Raw genomic sequence first — 21,226 nt, 5'->3', positions numbered from 1 at the left:
CATTTTGGAGAGATTAAGTAAAGCAATGATCTAAGATAAATCCATTAAATTAAGCTAGAAGTAGCTATTTACGAAGAAAGTTTGCATTCTAGGTATATACTTCTGTTTAATACTGAAAATGTCATGAAGTTGAAGCGATCTGAAATGATAAACACTTTAGTATTAGGTACATATACGCAATAAGCTACTTTAGTATTCTGTGCTACCAAAGCAAAACCTATACTTGAGTATAATTTCATCTTTTTCATCAGTGAGCGAAGGTAATACTGGTATTAACTCCAAGGTTCGATGCGAGATAACAGCGACTCGGAGCTCATTTAGATACCTAAGCTACTTTAAAATTAGTACTCGAGTATTTGCCACAATTATACTACCAGATAGTTATAGCCAGAGGGATTCGATGGTGACGTACTTGCATAATGCACATTTTGGAGAGATTAAGTAAAGCAATGATCTCAGATAAATCCGTTAAATTAAGGCAGGAGTAGCTATTTACGAAGAAAGTTAGCATTCTATGTCTATACTTCTGTTTAATACTGAAAATGTCATGAAGTTGTAGCGAACTGAAATCATAAACACTTTAGTATTAGGTACATATACGCGAGAAGCTATACTTTAGTATTCTGATGGTTTGGGATAAAATGTAATTTTTCGTGCTTTTTTATTTTTTAATAAAATTAGTATTCATTTTACGGAAACGTCGTGTAAAGGTAAAGTACTTGTACATTTCGGAGTACTCTAGTATAAGTTCTGGATAGCTAAATTTCGATGTCATACAAATACCACAAACTGTGCTACTTGTACTTCTTCAGAGTACTCAATTAGGTTTTTAGCTATATGCAACAAATACTTTCGAGTGTTTTTGATATTGGACTGCTTCAACTCGATGATAATTATAGTATTAAGCAGAAATGAACCTACAATACGAATCAACGATATCATTGATATGCTCTTTTTCGAAATAAAATGAACTGATACACTCTACAATGCTATTTCAATGAGACTGAGTAAAGTGTTAGGAGACATGAAAAGCGCTGAATCGTATGAACTGCGGTGACTACAGGGTTCGAACCTAAAACCTAGATCAAGATAGTTGGCTGATTCCTCTGTGATGACGTTATGAAATCTAGATCAACGTTTAGTGCATAACGCGAGAATTCATATTCTCAAAAACAGCTCAGTACGCATAATCATGATGGCGTGGCAATGGGCGTTATATAGGCATGGTGCTTGATGATGTGGTACAGATGACGTAGCAGATGACGTGGCAATGGGCGTGGCTGATGATTTGGCAATGGGTGTGCTATAGGTGTGACAGGTGACGTAGCAATGGGTGTCCTGTAGGCGTGACAATTAGAGCGACGTGGCCTTCTGTGATTTGTGCGTCTATAATCCAGGTACCCTCACTACTGCCGTCTCTGATCTATATCGTTACCAATAACAATGATTGATGGTACATAAAAATCCCATTTTAGTTAATATTAGTATTTTAAGATACCTTTGAAAGCAAATGTTTTCATAATAAAGAAATGGGAGTCGGAGTCAGGGTCATTTTCACGACTCCAGTCAATATATTTTCCACGACTCCGACTCCAGCCACTATAGTTTTCACGACTCCGACTCCAAAGCGTACTAAAAAGAGACTCCGACTCCAACTCCATTAGGCGAAAATTGGCCAAGCTCCGACTCCAAAGCCCTGCATTGCCATGCATGCTCTCTTCTTGTCTACGCTGGTGCCGTGACTGAATACTAGTCGTTTACTTTTCTTTTTATTTTCGTTTTTTAACTAACATTTTTTTACAGCCAGACTGTATAGAGTCAAGTGTATCCAGGATTTTAACCAAGTCACAAGGCACCGAGTCACAAGTCAATCTCTCTTTTACGGTTTTGACTCGAGTCAAGTCGAGTCATTTTCAATTCACCACCGAGTCAAGTCCGAGTCCAAGTCAGCGAAAAGAGGGTCGAGTCCGAGTCACGGTATTATGACTCGAGTCGAGTCCAAGTCATTGTGTTGACTGCTCAATTTCCAGTTAAAGTCTTGTTAAACCCACTTTTTATAACTCTGTTTGGTGATATCGAATGGTTCGCATTTATAATATACTAATTTTCTTCACTTTTAGCAGTTTATGGTCGCATTTTCAAGTACCAGTACCAATAGACGAAATCCCAATAGTGTGGTTACTTTACTATTCTTCGAAATTACAATGAAATGTCGGTCTTGGCCGTCCTAGCCTCGAGTCATATGACTTGGCTCGAGTCATGCGCAATGACTCGAGTTCAAATCGAGTCAATACACAGATTGACTCGAGTCGAGTTGAGTCATTTCCGTATTTTGTGAAAATGACTCGAGTCAAGTCGATTCATCAGAAAATCGTGACTCGAGTCGAGTCATTACAACCCTGACTGTACCTGTTCGACGCGGGTGTGATCAGACTAGTTGACCCTCAAGGTCGTATTGATCATTCCTATCTAATACCGAATACTGTGAATGCATATTTTCTGTACCGCCATCATTGCCGTCTGTTGTTATGTATTTTGGTTGAATGAAAATAAAGAGACTCTCTCTCTCTCTCTCTCCCTGCCTACAGGATTACCGGACCACGACCTAACATATCATCTCGCTTCCGCCACATGCCACCTCATTTTGTCGCTTGCCTTTTATATTCTCTGCTATACTTTTCATTCGGTGTGCATGTCTCTTCTCTACTTCGCCTGAGAGGTCAATGTTGGTGTTCGATTTCAAAGACTACTCCAGATCGTTTCAACACCTTCCTATCTTTTAATTGCATCGCAGTTTTGTGGTATTTTGAAATGATTTAAATATTATTAAAGTCATGTCGATACCGATACTGAAGTAAAGCTCTCTGAAAACAACTGCTGAATCTATTTACATCTACAATATCAGGAGGTCTTCCTTAATGGCAAGCACGCCAAATAACGAAGTCGATGCTAATCAGACACCCACCTTGGCCCACAGCATGTAAATATGAGGCATGCACACAGGACTTAAGAAAGGAAAAATGAATGCTGCATGTGTCGGCAAGCGAGTTCGATATGTCAGATTGTGGTCCGGTAATCTGGAATGCCGACTATAGTATTGATTCAGTAGAAATTGCTTGTTATTGGATTTGAATGTGGACGTCCTCGACGACTGTCGATAGCGGGCGAGACGCTGTTTAACATCACATTTCTTCACGTGACCCATTATTTTATTCTGAAGGTCGCATTTGCACCACAGGGTTCAGATTACAGGGAACGCACTATTGGGGTTGGCCGTTTCGACATCTGGAGAGACCAATATCGACGGTTTCACCCAACGTGCATTGCTATTTGATGGCAAAGGTTTATAGGCGCCGATCTCTTTGACATGGCAGTTTACAATGTCGCAGGCAGACTTGGACTTAAACTAGATAATTCTAGTTGTCTGGTTAGATTAATTAGAGAGAAATGCCAGTAAACTAATTATTATCTAATTTGTGAAAATATGCTGTAATTTAAATTCGAATATAATGTCTGGTTTTCCTGGAAATGCTATAGAACTCTATAATGCAAAACGATCTAAGCTTGTTCCACTGACATTTGCCTTTGTGAGAATGTGTAAGAGAATGAACTCTATTTTGATATGAGCAGAATTGAATTCAATTTCAAAGTTTTCGCTAATGCAGTAATTTTAATTTTGATCTAATTTGCAAAACCAAACTGCACAGCTATAATTCTTATTTAATGCTCCAATTCTAACATTAAAAAAACGGTGCGGTTATAATCCTAATTCAAGTCTAATTTGGAAAAACTGTGTAGCCTATAATTTTAAATATAATCTATTTGGAAAAGCTGAAAATATAGTGGTTTAGCTCTGGTCTCAGGTGCGCCGAAACAGCCGGGGAGGAATTTACGGCCAGCGACGAAATGCAGGACTTGATAGTCCCGCACAAGCAGATTTCAGACTTCTATACTGTAGCATCATAACGGCCTGAAGTGACCATAATTGCGAATAAGGCTAGACTCACTTATAGAACTTAGCCTATATGTCATCATTAGCCCATTATTATTTATCGATGTGAGTGGTACCCAAATTATAAGCATCAAATAACTTTACACAAAATCGCACGGTGCGAAAACAACTTTCGAGTTGAATAAATCCGCTTTTATTCGTGTTTATTTGCGAAGTGATGTTAGGCCTATATAGCGTATATACCTCTGCACATAACACGTTTTGTGCAATTGTACTCCGATATTGTGATGGTTTGAAATATCGGGTCTCGTCGCGCCTGAGTACAACTAGTAAGTACTTGAAATATTTATTGTATTTGGTATAACAAGTGGAGCTATTCTACTTCAGGAATTGGTAAAATCAACCATTGATACTTGGTTGTGGGCTTGCAAAATTTCAATACGGATCGCGTCGAAGACAAATGCAAACACAATTTTAATCAATGATACAAAATGTGATTTATTTTTCGACAGACGTGAATCGCCACACAGTAAATCACATTTTCACGATTTGTGTGGAATGTCATTCTGCAAGGTCCCGCCAAATAAGGCCTTTGCTAATACTTAGAAAGACATTGCATACCCCTATCATTTCATTGATGCTGCAGCCTGCGACTTCATCAAAGACCAGGAAGTTGGTCCTCGGGCATATTTAACTTTGAGACTCTTGTATTAAACAATGCGTTCATCGCTTAACTTGTTCCGTTCGAAGCTTTTCGACTCGCCCTTATTAGAGGCGATCATTAGTAAATGCGGTTCACCAATTGCGAACTTCAATCTCGTCGTTTTGTCGTAATGATAATATAGAAACGCATACGACATATAATCATCAAGCATAGTTACTGAAAGCAAATAAAATGTAGGATATCAAAATAACCGAATACCAAACAAACAGCATTGCAATATTCAACATACAACACAGCAGCATGCTATAAAATTGATGCCAAATAAGCTCTATCTTTACAAAACCGCAAGTAAAATCTTTTTGTGATCGTTAAAAGTCGTTAACATGCAGAAAGTGCTGATGACTATGCTCATGTCGTATATTGCAACAGTAATTGCTCTAGATACTGAACCGGGAATCACAGTGGAAAGCAGGATGCCGATTGCTAGATCGCTCCCAACAGATACCGCACAGCTGATGATGGATCTGCGCATAATTGGTAATAGGGTTGCGAACTTTATTTTGAGGTCTTGTGTGTTTGGGTTCGATTCCACGCCAGTTTGGTACTCTGTACGCGTTCCCAAGGAAATGCTTCTTTTACGTCTCATCGTTACGATCATCGGATAAACAAAAAGAAGCAGGAGCATAATTTGAGTGGAGACCAAGAACAAGGCTACCCCATAATAGTTGAAGTAAGTATACCAGTTTGCAGAAACAGGCGTCGGTGCCAGAACACACTGGTACCCGTCATCGGTGAAATCTCTTGGGTATGCCCATATTATCGTACAGCTATAGCACCGACAATTGAGCCAAACACTATTACAAACCAGCTACAGCAGCTCAAACGCTTTGCAATCACACCTTTCATCATCGGATGGGCGTAGATAACTCTGTGACGGAACCACAGGAAATAATAAATGCACCACGCTGAAAACCCATAGGTGATAAAGCAAGCATCCATTAGCTGTTCGCAATATCGAATTAAACTTTTGTAGAAAAGAAGGTGACTTAGAATAAGTCTCGGTATGGTCGATCCCACTGCGAATATGCACAAGATGAAGATGGCTCCGCGATCTACTTTTCTTTTATCCGACACTGAACTCCACATACCGGTTTTCATACCGAACACAGTCATATTGACAAGAATCCCTAACTCTGTCAATATCATGATGATATTCAGAGCCTGGAAAATATTCAGCGCATTGGAGTGTACAATGGAAAGAGCAGGTAATTGTTCGGTGACATAACGTGTTGAGAAAATGTCTTCGGCTAGACTGCGTCTTGTTGTAGACAGATTAGCCATAATTTGAATATGTAATTCTGTAAAACACTAGATATAATTACGTGATGTTAGGTAACAGTTATACCAGTGGTTCCCAGCCTTTTTTAGTGTCGAAGCCGCACGGATACACTCATTAAGTAGAACATAAATAATAAAGCATGAAAGCAAGTACCAACGAAAAGCAACACTAACAAAAAAATAACAAACAATTTAATGTCCAACTTGGCATTGGCTTTGAGCTTCGAGACATCTGTCTAAGCGAGGCCTAATTGCAGAGGATGCAGTACACGATAGCTGCTTCAGGTGGTCATCGGTCGATCGATTGCGATGTTGATTTTTGATTTGGACAATTTTGCTGAAAAGTGCTTCACACATATAAGTGGATCCAAATAGATAATCGTTTTTCTGGACATTGGTTATCAAGTCCCTCTGGAACGTTACTCCAAAATTCAAGTAGGCTTTCACTTTCAAATAATTGCTTGAGCTCGATATAAGAGTGCATGTCTAGCAGCTCAAACTGAAAACTATCAGTAGCAGCGGCCACATTAACTGCATAATAGGGTGTAAAAACATTTTCATCATGTGCAATAAAGCATTCATTTCGTCAATGCGGCGGTTGAACTCATCAATAAAGTTGCTGATAAGCCTGTTGTATGCATCAAATGATCGATCGGTTTGATTGTCACAAAGTGCTAAAAAATGTGTTGTAACACCACCTGCAAGCTGCGTTTTCCAAAGACAAAGCTTGCTAAAAAGCAGTCGCCGTGATATATAAATCATGACAAATCTTGTTATTGCCTTGTAGAGTGCGATTGACAGAAGAAAGATGTGCACTGCTGTGCAGTGATATTCATAAAAAAAGCCAGATCAGCAACCCAATCGTCGCCGCCAAGCTGAGGAATATCTTTCTTCCGTTCAGCAAACGTTTTAATCTGTGGAAGAAGGTCAGAAAATCGCGGCTTAGCAATCGTACGGCAGTGATCATGGCGACGTCACCCCATAGGCTACTTGGCATCGGTATCATCTAAAAACTTTTTGAACTTCCGAAGCTTACGTGAGTTTGCTCTAATCCAATTTACTATTGTTGTTGTCACCACATCCATCACATTAGACATGTTGAGTGACTTATGTGTAAAATGTGGTGCCATGTCACCAAAGCAAGATTATACTCGTCTCGCCTTTTATTGATGAGCCATTCGGCTTTCATTTGCTCTAAGCAAGAAAGGACAATCATATGTCGCCACGCCAACCAACTTTGATGGGTGCTTCTTCAAGAGTAGCAAGAAACGTATTTGTTCGTTTACTTGAGCCATGAATAGAACGCAAACTGAGACATTCTTCACAAATCGTAAAATCCGGTATGACTCCCAGTGGCGGCTCGTGACAATATCGGGTGGTGGGGCAAGGGCCGCAAGCGACTTGTTATCAATATGACGTCACAGTAGCGTTTTTCAACGTTCATGATGGCCACATGAATTTCCCGTAAACAATGATTTTTAACGTAGGTGCCGCGAGAGGTTTGCCGGTGGCGTGACTTGAAGTGCGGTAACAAATGTTTTATTCATTGTCTTTTATTCAAATGATTATTTTACAAAATGTACGCGAACTAAGAATCGTTCCCATGCCACGAATCAATCATCAGGTTATCCTTAGTAGCATGCGTTATGATTTCGTGGTAGAGATTACGCAAGCGCCGAGTAAGACTATACCAAAAATACACAGACCAACTACCTACAAAGAGCATTCGCATGACACCTTGTGGTGTTTTAATCGTTCCATGCTCGGCAATTCTGTAAAGTGCTGCAGCGCCTCCGACCCGATTTGTATTTGGATTCTCGTCCCGAAAGCGAGTCAAATCGATTTGCCCTCGTCCGAAAGTGTTTGGTACACGATCCTGATGCGTTACGACCAGGGGATAGGCAATCAAAGCGGTGGCACCCATAAACGTAAAACATTATAAAAAGCCAGCTGTTATCCATGGAAGATTGAGCTGATGCGCGTAGCAATGCAAAAAATGCGCATGCGGGTAAACTTCTTTCATTAAAACTTGTACGCTATGTCGCGATCCGCTCATGACTGCTGCGCCGTCGTAGGTTTGCGCAATAAGTTTCGACTCAACTGAATAGGGCTGTAATGTTTTTTTTTAATACGTAAGAAATTCCGACAGCAGTGCGATCGTCAACAGCCACAAAGCTGTGGAATCGTTCGACTGGCATACCAAATTTCGTGAACCGAAAAATCACGACTAGTTGTGACAAACACGTAATGTCAGTTGTTTCGTCAGACTGAATAGATAGAAATTCAGCGTCAACAATCTCGGTAAACAAATGCTGTAGATAGATGTGATATATCGAATCAAGCACATCATTTTGAATAGTCTTTGAGGTACCCTTAGCTACTGTCGCGGTGTCGAGATGTTCGCGGAAAATGCTATCAATGGAAGCCGTGTATTTAATTAGATCCAAAAATACCCCCCTATTGAGAGAGCATTCCTTCTCATCGTGGCCTCGAAGGGGCAATTCATGAACTCCAATAAATTTAATGGCATCAATCACCCGAGAGAGAACATGCCTATTCTTATCTACAAGCTCATTGTGCTTGCAGACTGATACGCGATAACTTTCATTGAGCTGCGACATTACATTTACTCTGCCAAACAATTTATATTTAACTGCACTAGCCATGTGCACTTGGGATTTTTGGTGCGTTTTCAGACGCTCTGACAAATGCTTCAGATCGCGATAACCAATTTTGTTCCAACAAGAGCCACTGCTTCCGGTACCGGCACTGTCGAATAAAAGACAGTAAAAGCAAAACAAGGCGTTTTTATCCTCGCCATAAGTAAGCCATTCATTTTTATCGAAATGCGCTGAAGAAAAGGCACGAGTGCGCTTTCCTCCGGCGTACGATTGGATCAATGGGCAATTTCTAGGCTGATACGGACCTAGTCGCTTTACCTCTAATTTTTGCTCTAAAGGCAGCTGGCTAAACGGCGTACGGAGCAAAGATTCAACACGATTCATGTTCGCACTTGACCTGACTACTTATCTGCAGAAATGGAAATGACTATAAATCGAGAGATTGCGTATGCCTAACTGGAAAGGTCAACGAGTTCGGACACATACGCAATTGTTATCTCATAGATTGGACAAGGAAATGTCATATTGAATCCAAAACATCATTCTGAAGAACTACGGATAGCAGCCTCGGAAATTCGGTCCCGGTACAGCTTGGGAGATTCTGGCCTTGAGGCTGGAGACTGTCACACGACACATACGGCTTACGGTCTATAGCAGGGGTCGCCAACTCAAAATGGGTCGCGGGCCACTTTTCAAAATTCCTAGAGGCCGCGGGCCGCATGACATCAATATCGAGATTAAAGTAGGCAACGCAGTTTAACAATCACGTCTGATAACTCTACGTTAGTACAATGCTGTGCTCTCTAGCATGGGCGACGGGCGTAGTCTCCACAAAAGAAATAATATTTTCTTGAACAAACACAAATCCAACTAAAAATATCAAGATCATCAATTTCATTATATTTTGAACTATAAGCTGTGCACGATACCTGTAGCGCAAATAAAACAGGGGTGGCCAGCCTATTTCCTACTCACGGCCGCATTTCAATTACTCAAATAGCCTGCGGCCACATTCCGGTGCATAGTCGTAGTGAACTAACTGGGGCCAAATGGAAAATACCCACGTTAGACTGTCCATGCAGTGTCCATCTCCATCGCCGGTAAAATTCGGACTAAGATATTTACGCATATCGACTTACAGTGATCACCGAAATCGTTATAATAAAAAGAATCAGATGGATTAGACCTGTAGTCGCGCGAAGCGCGAAAAAAATTTCAGGTTTATGAGTGAATTTCGTCATTAAATATTGCTATAGTTTCATATATCACTATAAAATATTTATCCTTTTTCAGCCAATGTGATCTGATTCACCGGTAGAGCTGATGCAGGGGTTGTCTTCGAAAACTTAGAGAAGTTATTAATGCTGTGCTGCATCTTTGGTTGGGTCAATTCTTATTAGTCCCCTTTGTTGCATGCAGTTATTTCTTGACCTCCCATCAGATTTGTCAAGAGTCAATTCGAAAATTCAAGTTGCATATTGACGGCCGCCAACACATCCTAATTGAATTAAATGTCGACGGCCGCATAATTTTCCTTCTACTGTCGCAGATTGGCCACCCCTGGATTAAAGAATCGATATTTGGGTTAGCTAGACACGGTAGCCTACTTGCTGGAAAACGATCTCCTCGTAAAGCATGGTCTTTTGGAGAGCCCGAAGTCGATTTTTACGGGTCTAGGTCCAGGCAGTGGTGGACCATTGTACGTCAAGGCAGCAATATGCCCATTCATACCAGCTAATTCTTCCTCCATGGAATGATATTATCATGCCGAAGCCGTATATCAGCTAGTGAGGAATAGTGATATTGGGCACAGTAGAATGGCTTACTTTGAACAACAACAAAAATATCAATTTCAGCATTTCAAAATGCTTCACTAAGCGTTCGTCGAAATTTTTTCAAATCAGGCCGCGGGCCGCAAAATATGACCTCGCGGGCCGCATGCGGCCCGCGGGCCGCGTGTTGGTGACCCCTGGTCTATAGTGTCTATATGTCTGCTGCAAAATCGCCTTCGGAAAATATATTTCCGAATAAATACGTGGATGAAAGCCGAAAACTTGGTACACTGTTACATGAAATCATCGAGAAGTATAGCCCCATGACCGTTTTCGGTATGTCAAAATGTCAAAACTGTCAAAATTAATACGAACAGATCAACGCCGAATTTTGCGTAATATTTACTGAGGAATCGGCTGATCAAGCGATCAGCTGTTAGCCGCCATCGAAAACGAAACAGCTATCGCGCTTGACAGGGGTTGTAATTGTGAGCAAATGGCCCGAAGGCCACCATTCCACGGTGAAATTGACATTGGAGAATATAAAATAAAACTAAATATTTGAATGCAAACCGAGGATGTTAGTAAAGTGTTTCATGATATCATCATCTCATCACCTATCTCAGTATAGAACACAGATACACCGGCTTTTGCGTGAAATCCGCAATGCGTTAGGTAGGCTAAGTGTCAGATCAGCGCACATCTCTACCATACTCGAACTTAATAACGAAATTGCTGCCCTAATCATTGAGTGTCAACCTTGAGACTTGGCACAGCGTTCGATACTAAAATCAAGACATACCATGTAAAAGTTCATGACGGATCTAGCTAAGGAGCATCGTTAAAATCAATTGAGACCAATACCGGCTTTGAGTGAAATATGTTTGCGATACATGACCGATCAGCACACACTTGAATTTGGAAACGTAATTACTACCCTAAACTTTGAGTAGAAACCCTGAAACTTAGGACAGTGTTAAATACCACCATCACGACATGACCGTACCAAGTTTCAAGAATTATCATGGTGTGAAACACCATCAAAATCGACCTGTACCAGCAACGGTCGACTCAACGCATATCACGGTATCCGAGTTCAGATATAGATACGATTGTTACATCACACCTTAGGGGCTAGCAAGCATATTTGCCCCGGTTGCTCGGCCATTTTACGAATAGGAGAGAGTAAAGCAACGTTTCTTAATTGTGCGCAGCTTTGAGAGAATAGATAGTGAAAGCTTGTTATGAGCGCTACCGGGGCAAGCCCCGGCTAGGCATTCACAAAGCGAAAACACAGAAGAGAATTCGATTTTCGCGGAGACTTCGCTATGTATGGGCATTTGCAAGCGAAAGCACAAGAAGAACGCGGGTTTCGCTGTGATCTCGATATATATTGAGCGCTGTGCGTCTATAAATGGTTAAATTGTTATTGAACAGAATTTTAGGTGGGGCAATGCCCCAGTTGCCCTATAGGACGAGCCGCCACTGAGGACTCCCCTGATAAACACAGCTAATTTCTCTGTGTCGGTGAGATCTTTTGAGCTGTCAAGCGTGACAGAGTATATAGTAGCCCCAAGCAAGTGTAATTATTTAATATAAATTTGTTTTTTTCTTATAAATCGATCATTTAATATATTTGTGGGATTTACAAACGTCAATGAGAGCCACAAGAAGGCTAGCTGGGAGCTGGGGTTGGGAATCATTGAGTTAAACTGTATGACTCTGCGAATTTCATTCAATAATATATATAGGATGTGGGAAAATGTGATTAATTTCAAATAATTGCAGGTTGACAAAACATTTAGAGCAGTCGGAGTTTTTTGTACAGGGGAGTTAAATGTAATTATGTATTGCGAACGGTGTGATTGCCAGACTCCTCTCGCAGAGCAAGCCTTCGTTGCGGCTTTCATTGACCACTGCAAATCTCACAACAAGCGTGATAGACAGCAGTAGATAGTTGCAGTTTGTAACTATGAACATTTCTCGTAATATTCTATACTATCAAAATAATAGATATTAGTTATGCATGATGTTGCCGAACACCTCGAAGATAATTCTTTCAGACCACCGTAGCCTACTAGCATAAAACGCATGGAAAAATACCCTTCCAGGGTTGTAACCAAGTCACAAGGCTCCGAGTCACAAGTCAATCTCACTTTTATAGTTTTGACTCGAGTCAAGTCGAGTCATTTTCAATTCACCAGCGAGTCAAGTCCGGGTCCAAGTCATCGAGCAGATGTTCGAGTCCGAGTCATGGTATTATGACTCGAGTCCGAGTCCAAGTCATTGTGTTGACTGCTCAGTAGCGCTGTTCAAAAATAACTTTTTTTCCTGAATCTTTCTGGTTATTTGATTAAATCGTTAGGTTGCCTTAAAAAACGACGCATACCAAATTTGAATTCATTCCGACAAATATTCGCGGGTTACGTAGAGTTTGAAAATTTTGGATTTGCCCGAAAACGCAAAAAAATTTTTTTTCCAAATTTTTCTGCCAACCCCATGAAATTGTTGGGCTGTCTTCAAAAACTATGCAAAACAAATTTGACTCAATTCCAAGCCGTAGAAGCGGAGTTATTTCAGTTTTTATTCGATAATTCTGGGATTATCCTTGCTGCTTATTTATGGAACTATATGTCCCTAGTTAACAATATAACAAAGTCTAACAGTGATTGTACCGTGCAAGGACTTTCCAATAGCGAGCTAAACGAAAATGGAATATTGTAGCTATGTGCGGATTGAACATAATCAGCGGTTCTCAACCTTTTTGGACATGCGCCCCCCTTGGCGATGATAAAAAATTGCATTCCCTGACCCCTGCACTTATCGTCATGTCAAAAAGAGCACATCATCTAATAGTGTAAATATGGTATATCTTACGCCAAGTTTGAATCCGCATTCCAGTTGTTGAGTCATTTACATTTCTGACAGATTTACCCCAAATTTGTTTGAAAATAACAAAAAAAAACATTGAACAGGAGATCAATTTATTTTAAAGTAGGTTGCACTGAGACTAATCCTAATGCTGGTAGTGACTAATGAGAGCACGCGGCATCGTTCTGTCCTACCATGCTAAATTTGATCAGCATTAAATTGTGTTGATTTAGGGTAGCCTAATTGAGGGTGAAACTTGGCAACCTATATGGCATGTAAGCCTGTCTTAGGCAGTACGGTTCGCCAGCTATTAACAACGGCTACCCAGCGCACCGAGCTTTAGGCTACTGCCAAAGCTATGAAGTAGTGACTGACTTACACGTGGGAATTGTATCGTGTAATAAAAGGCTCAAGCGTCAAGTTCTACTCGTGATAGACCTATACAGAGATGAGCGGATTTGAAATTTCTATGTCCTTATCCAATCCAAATCCGAACCTTCAAATCCAAATCCAAATCCTAATCCATAATTTTTTCACATTCAAGTTCATGTCCGATCCTAATTCGATTCCAACTGGAAATTCAGAAAAAATACTAATTTATGCAATGGAGGGATTCGAAAATTTTCTTTCACAACCAACAATTCTCTTGATTCAAGATAACTTAGTAACCATAAGTACATTAATAACTGATCTGAATAAAGTTTGTCGCCATTCGCCACACGACATTTCAATCTCCCAGAAAATAGGTAAATCCAATCCAATCCAAATCCTAATCCGTTCTGAAAAAATGTCTAATCCAAATCCACTCCAAATCCGGCAAAATTTCACAAATCCTGTTTTTTCAAAGCAAAGGCAAGGAAAGGACGTATTTTATTATTGTCCTTGATGTTTTTGCGGCATATACACCGACTCACTATACACATACACACGATCTGTGCATATGCATACCATGAGCGCATGATGTGCATATGCCGCTGGACAAGGAAGCGCAGTCATTGCCTTTACGGCTTTCTAAGTCATGCACCACCCCACCATGCTATCCCAGTAATGCATGAGCGCCAAGCAGGGAAGTAGTCATGGATACCAGTGTTACTAATCAGGTCTTTGGTCTGACCCGGCCGGGGATCGAACCCACGACCTACCGATGAAGAAGCCGGACGCTTCACCATTACGCTATCTCGTCGGTAGCATCAAATTAATTAGCGTCAATCAGGTCAAAACCTAATCCTAATCCATGCTCATCTCTGGACCTATATAGATTGTTTCTTTGAAGATCTCATGTCCACAGAAATTTACTGATACCAAAAGAACACGACTAACAGTCCAGTATATATCGCAATACCTCTGATATTACCCAGCGTTCATTCCGTCGTAAACTTGTGGTGAAGAGCTATCACATAACGATACTTATCTGACGTTGTAGTGATGATATGCATTTGAACATTCGAACTTGTGTCAATGAATATCGCGCCCCAATTCCGACGATTAATGCTAAACTTTTCGTTGTAGTTACTTGAAAGCATTCGACTCCGTGGGTATTATGAAGTTTGAGGTGCAGCTCCGAAACCGAAAAAGGTTTGGAACCACTGCCATACAAGGTCAAGAATGACGCTACCATTTCGTTCGCTTGAGTCATAACACCATCAGACAGAGGATGATTACTGCGTCAACGCAATCGACTGCAATTACGATAACTTTCGAATCGCTACAACAAATGTCACGAAGTCGATGACGCTACCATTACATGGAAAAAGAAAACATCACGATTACATTTATTTTGCTTCCTTGACATTAGGCAATGAACATGCGCATGCCCATATCGCAGACAAAAAAACAATTGCGACGACACTGGATGTTGCTAGAAATGTTATAAATATGACGTCATTTTCGTTCTAGCTTAAACACATTCTGACATTGTCTAGGCCAGTGGTTCCCAACCTTTTTCGCCCCCCAAATTTTGTGTACCGAAAATTGGGCATACAAATAGTAATCACCGGCGGGTTGACTAAAAAAAAAAGGTCAAATTTTCGGCACGAAGTCTAATTTTACACACTTTTGTAACTAAACTTCCGTGGGTTGACTAAAAAAAAAAAAAAAAGGTCAGCCGCTTTGGCGCGTCATCGCCCCCATATCGCCCCCTTCGCTATTTTCGCCCCCCGTCGCCCCCTTTGTCCATTTTCGCCGTCTGTCGCCCCCTTCGTCATTTTCGCCCCCCTAGACCGCCAAATCGCCCACGTTGGGAACCACTGGTCTAGGCGGATGGCTGACAACATATATTCAAAAGTTAAGAAGGGAATTGCGAAATAACGATTCTGCTCGCTTCGAAAGGCTACATTAGAGAATGAAATACAAAGAACATCCAATTCAGTCATAAGATATAATGCTTCTAGCAGTGGAACACGTGTAGGCAGTAGGCACGTCTTACAATCCACCGGAGTTGCTCAGTTATGATTTAATGCAACTGCCGCATTCTAATTATTTGATATGAAAGTCGTTATATTCTATTTGTGAGAAATAAAACAAATCGTTTTTGTGGATTTGGTACTGTATTCATATTCTTCTCCCAGCGGCATAGTTGACGCTGCAACATCAGCCATTATGATACTATTTTAATCGAAACAAAGTGGCGATTATCATATATTTCTCTTCGACCTCGTCACTAGGTGCTAGGAGTAACTATTGATAACCTTAGCCAAATATACGGCATTATAATTGTTTCCACATATCATACTACTATACATCATATATCTACCGACTACGAGTGAATCTTGATGCGTTCATTACACTGCACTATTTAGCTCTGATCCGCATGCTATTGTACATGCGACTCAGACTTCCATGTTCCATTTACTTTCCATATCAGTAGACATTTCAGCGATGTTAGAGATCCAATCGCAGAACATGCGGAAGTACTTCTGACCACCCTCGGCCTGTAGGCCTACGCTGTTTACCGACACTCTTCATATGCGTTTTAGGGGCCGTTGCTAAGTCAGCTTTACTCGACTAAACGCGCGAAGCGCGAAAAATTTATATAATTCATGGTTGAATCGATCAATATGATCGGGAATTGCAGATTTTTGCTATTAATTTTTATCCTCTCTCCGCTCACGTAATCTGATTTACAGGTAGAGCCGAGTGAGATGTGTTTTAAAATGAAGGACCTCTCAATAATAATTAAACATCTTCGGGCGTATACCCGTTGGCAGTAGCGAAACAGCACTTAGTCAGCCCCCTCAAAACTTGGGTCTTGGGGTCCCATAGGGTGATAAACCGACCCCTCCAATCACGTTGTTCGATTTTACCACGACATTAGCTGTGGGCTATACTGTTTAGTGAGCCAGCGCGAAAATCTTCGATAATTCATGATAAAATCGGTCAATAAGGTGGGGAATTGCATTTATATTGCTATTCATTTCTTGTCCTTTCTGCTCATGTCATCAGATTTCCCGGTAGGGCTGAGTGAGGTACCTTGGAAACTTTAGGGCCCGTAAATAATAATCAAACATTTTCGGGCGAGTTGACCCGTTGGTATTACTTCACTGGCAGTGGCGAGATAGCGCAGTGGTATAATCCGCGGCTGCAACACCAATGGGTGCGGGTTCGAGTCCGACCGAGGTCGACTTCCGAATTCCGATACCTAAGTGTTGGAGGTTTACCTAGGCTCCTCCTCGCCACCTCATCCGTGTCAGCGGTGTCTTACAAAAGCCTAGAGGTGGGCCGTGCAATAAGTCGGCAGTTACGGAAAATATGAAGAATATCGGCCTGGTGTAAATGACCATAGCAGTCGACAAACACCATGAATACCCCAAAAAACAAACAAACAAACTTCACTGGCAAATACTTTTTCCTTGCGGAATGTTATTTCTCGTCAGACGTTCAGATTGACAAGACAGGAACATTCAGCAATATTCATTTAGGCGGCTATGGAAAATTAAAACTATATGTATTTATATATATATAACAAAGTTTTAGGTCAGCGTAAGGGCAATCCTTTTCGGCCAAGGTTTTCGCGCTGCCGACAGCTCTGGCACACTTCTCGGAGTCGCATCTAATAGGCTGGTCGTAAATCGTCATATGTCTTGGTGCGTCTTGGCGCGGTAATGGCCAACGCCGATATGTCCATTTCCATAAATCTTGCGTGTTTTTTCTTGGTGGAAAAGTACCAAATAATCCAGATACAATTCAACTCTAAATCGCGAAAAGCGCGAAAATTTTTTGAAAAAGTTGCATAAATTTTCAAAAAATAATCCATAATATATGCTAATTCACGAAAAGAATTTTGGCCCCCTCCGAGCTCACCACCACCACCACCCAATTGGGGGTTTAGGTGCGGCAGTTGCGATCCTGGCTATATCAAAAATATAGAATCGCCCAGCCTACTAAACTAAAAGACGCACACGATTTGAAATTAGTATTTCTTCACTGGCATATAATTTTTCCCTGCGAGATGGTATTTGTCTTGTGAGGTTTAGATTGCCAAGACAGGAACATTCGGCGCCAGTCATTTAGGCGCCAGTGGACAATTAAACCTATATGTATTTAGTATATATTACGTAGTTTTCTGTCAGTCTAATGGCAGTCCTTTTCGGCAAAGGTTTTCTCGTTGCCGATCGTTCTGGCACACTTCTTGGCGTCTATTGTTACATGGCCCAAAACTTCATATGTCTTGGTGCATCCTGGCGCTGTAACAGCCGACTCCGATATGCCCATTTCTATAAATCTTGCATATTTATCCTTTGGGGAAGATTACTCAAAAACCAAGATATTTGGCAACCCTATTTAGCGTTCACATGCAACGTAATAATTTCATTTATGACACGAGCTTTCGGAGCTCCGCTCCTTCTTCAGGTGTTAAAGTGAAAATAACGCAAAGCGATTCTCAATTCAAACATATACGCATATTGTGACATCACAGAAAAGATAACTTTCAGGTCGAAAAAGTATGCAGATTTGTGACGTCATAGACAACAAAATCGAAATTGTAATTTGAAAGGACTACAGCAAGTTATGGCACTGAAAATGAAGTTTGATAGAGTATATACAATGATTAAATGCATATGCACCGAATTTCTCAACTGCAGCTTCGCATGGTGTAATTTGACATGCACCCTCGATCTATATTAAGCCCTTATTGATGGAATGTATTGAATTGGTCGATGTATCTTTGTTCAGTGGCCTTGCGCAGGGTTGAGTCATCGGAAGTACAAACATATCAAACGTCACGCTAGAACAAAGGTCTCAAACACGCGGCCCGAATATGACCCGCCAGAACATTTTGTGTGGCCCGCGACGGTATTTTGGAATTTCAGGTATTCAACAATATATTCAAGTGCCCTATATCTTTTTTAGATATAACAATTTGAAGTTCAACCTAAAACTTATAAAAATCAATGAAATCTTAACAGACTTCACTATCGCATCACGTTTAAAAGCCATCACGCGGTAGAAGATCACTTATTATGTCACATTTCTATAGTTCATGATGATAAAATATGACCTGTTGATGATTCGCGACTGAAAATTGTGATTTGATTTGGTGCGAGGTGCGACCTTCAGTAAAATGACTCGATTACGGATTGACTAGGTGATTATATAAAAATGAATCGAGTCAAGTCGCGTTAAAATCAGAGCAGGACTCATTGCGACTAGCAACGGTGACTTGGTAATCCTACTGACACGACAGTCTACGAAACTGTCACTGGGAATAGGTCGTAGCTTGCGTTGCGTAGGGTTTAGTTTAGGCCTATATGCTGTGGATAATATTTTCTTGGTCAATTTATACAACTGGAATATAGTTTTCGCGCTACGCGCGATTTCATGTGAATGCGCTTTCTGATTTTAATATAGGTACTAGGGATGGTGTGAACGTGAGGTTCACGTTCGCGTTCTGTGTGTGAACCTCGGAAATTAAGAGGTTCGCGTTCACAACAGAACCTTGGTAGGTTCTGCACTGTGAACCTTTTGGTAAATTGTAATTTTCACTCCATTATAAGATCTTTGGCTCAAATTTATTGCATTTCAACTGCGGGCCACTCCATGCATGGTGCTGGCAGCATAGAAAATCAACCCTAAACGAGCATGCACCATTCACCTCGACAACCTTAAAAGTTTTACTTGCTTTGCTGCAAAAATTTTCTCGGAACATCCAGCTTTCCGTTTGTGAATATTTAGTGACTCTCTGCTGTGAGCATGACCTGCAATCGATATACGTAGTCAGCGAGTGATGCTTATTCAACCAATCAATGACATTGATATCGTCTTCTGATGTAAAAAATCGAACAGTCGTACTGAGTCAATCTTGACTTCATATCTTTACTGTATCATTAAAACCAAATTCGTGCGATTAAGGTGCGCGCTACTGCTGCATAACCTGTTGTTTGTGGTATCGGTAGCGAGTATAGAAACCGGTTGTACACTCTGCTCAATATCAATGAATCAATACTCAGACTCCGAACACATTGTACGGTCTGGCTAGGACCGTTAAGGCGTAAGCTTATATCCCTTGGTAAGTCCTCGTCGAAATTGTTGGCAAAGCGACGGAAGGTAGGCTACTGATTTTATGCAATTAATATATCCTTTGATTACCGCAATTGATACATTTAGCGACGTTTAAAACGCCGATATGTACTTCATCATTGTGGCATTATGTGGGCCGAATCTTCGCTAGGTATCGTGTACATTAATATAGGGTAGGGTTACCATATTCTTGTGAGGCAAATTCCGGACAGTCTTCAGCGCCCACTAGCGGATTTAAAAATGAGGTGACATATTGTCTGTCAATATGACGTCACACTAGCAAAGCATCCGCCATCGACTGTATAGTGCAGTGGTCGGGAACCTTTTTTGCCCGAAGAGCCATATTGGCCCTATTTTTTCCATATCAAGTCCCAAAGAGCCATACATGCCAATCACGTCACAATTCAAGATTCGTGACGTCATGGAAATTCGATTGTGACGTCATGGTAACACCAATTCGAACTCACTACATCGGATTCCTCGTGTGCGCCGTATTTTCTCTGTGAAAACTGGTATTTAGTGTTCGAAAATAAAGCTCGAAACGAGAGGTAATAAGGCACAGACGGACCAAGCCTCACCAAGGATAACGCAATTCATCGTAAGTTGCTTGGAACTTATTATAACCGATAATAATCGAATGTGACTGTCACACTGATTCGCGAAATCTAAATACTTGTCGACTTCTCAATTCTCAAAGCATTCGGTGGTAACTAACGTTGGGCTATACGCATACATTTTATCGCTGGTACATAGAGCTATTATACTTACCAATCAAGAACGTGGATAGCTATGGCGTTGTTTGTAATTCGAGTTTGTAATTGTGCATGTCACATCCACAACAGTTCATTTCGCGCCGGAGCTCAGGAAGACAATATGTATTTGAAAACTTCGTTTTTAAATTGGCGTCGCCATGTCTGCTATGCTCTTTGACTAATCAACGTATCGCACAAATCAAGATTTCGAGTCGGGTACATAGAATTCGCGAGTAACTTAAATTCGATGATTTTGAAAAGAGGGGGTCCGATCCAGTGGCGGCTCGTGACAATATCGGGTGGTGGGGAAAGGGCCGCAAGCGACTTGTTATCAATATGACGTCACAGTAGCGTTTTTCAACGTTCATGATGGCCACATGAATTTCCCGTAAACAATGATTTTTAACGTAGGTGCCGCGAGAGGTTTGCCGGTGGCGTGACTTGAAGTGCGGTAACAAATGTTTTATTCATTGTTTTTTATTCAAATGATTATTTTACAAAATGTACGCGAACTAAGAATCGTTCCCATGCCACGAATCAATCATCAGGTTATCCTTAGTAGCATGCGTTATGATTTCGTGGTAGAGATTACGCAAGCGCCGAGTAAGACTATACCAAAAATACACAGACCAACTACCTACAAAGAGCATTCGCATGACACCTTGTGGTGTTTTAATCGTTCCATGCTTCCAATAAAAGACAGTAAAAGCAAAACAAGGCGTTTTTATCCTCGCCATAAG

The 21,226-nt window shown here is 40.9% G+C and overlaps 1 protein-coding gene across 3 annotated transcripts in view; it reads right to left on the bottom strand.

Annotated features, from left to right (window-relative positions):
• The window catches only part of LOC145452064 (kinesin-like protein KIF23), a 504,115-nt gene that overhangs the window by 221,747 nt on the left and 261,142 nt on the right, over positions 1–21,226 (bottom strand). The window lies entirely within an intron of this gene.

This window comes from Botryllus schlosseri, chromosome 12 (genome assembly GCF_051294905.1).
Source record: "Botryllus schlosseri isolate E-star chromosome 12, Bs_hap1, whole genome shotgun sequence".
Lineage (NCBI taxonomy): Eukaryota > Metazoa > Chordata > Ascidiacea > Stolidobranchia > Styelidae > Botryllus > Botryllus schlosseri.
Note: the sequence above shows the minus strand (reverse complement) of the source record. Positions and strands in the feature narration are given on the sequence as shown.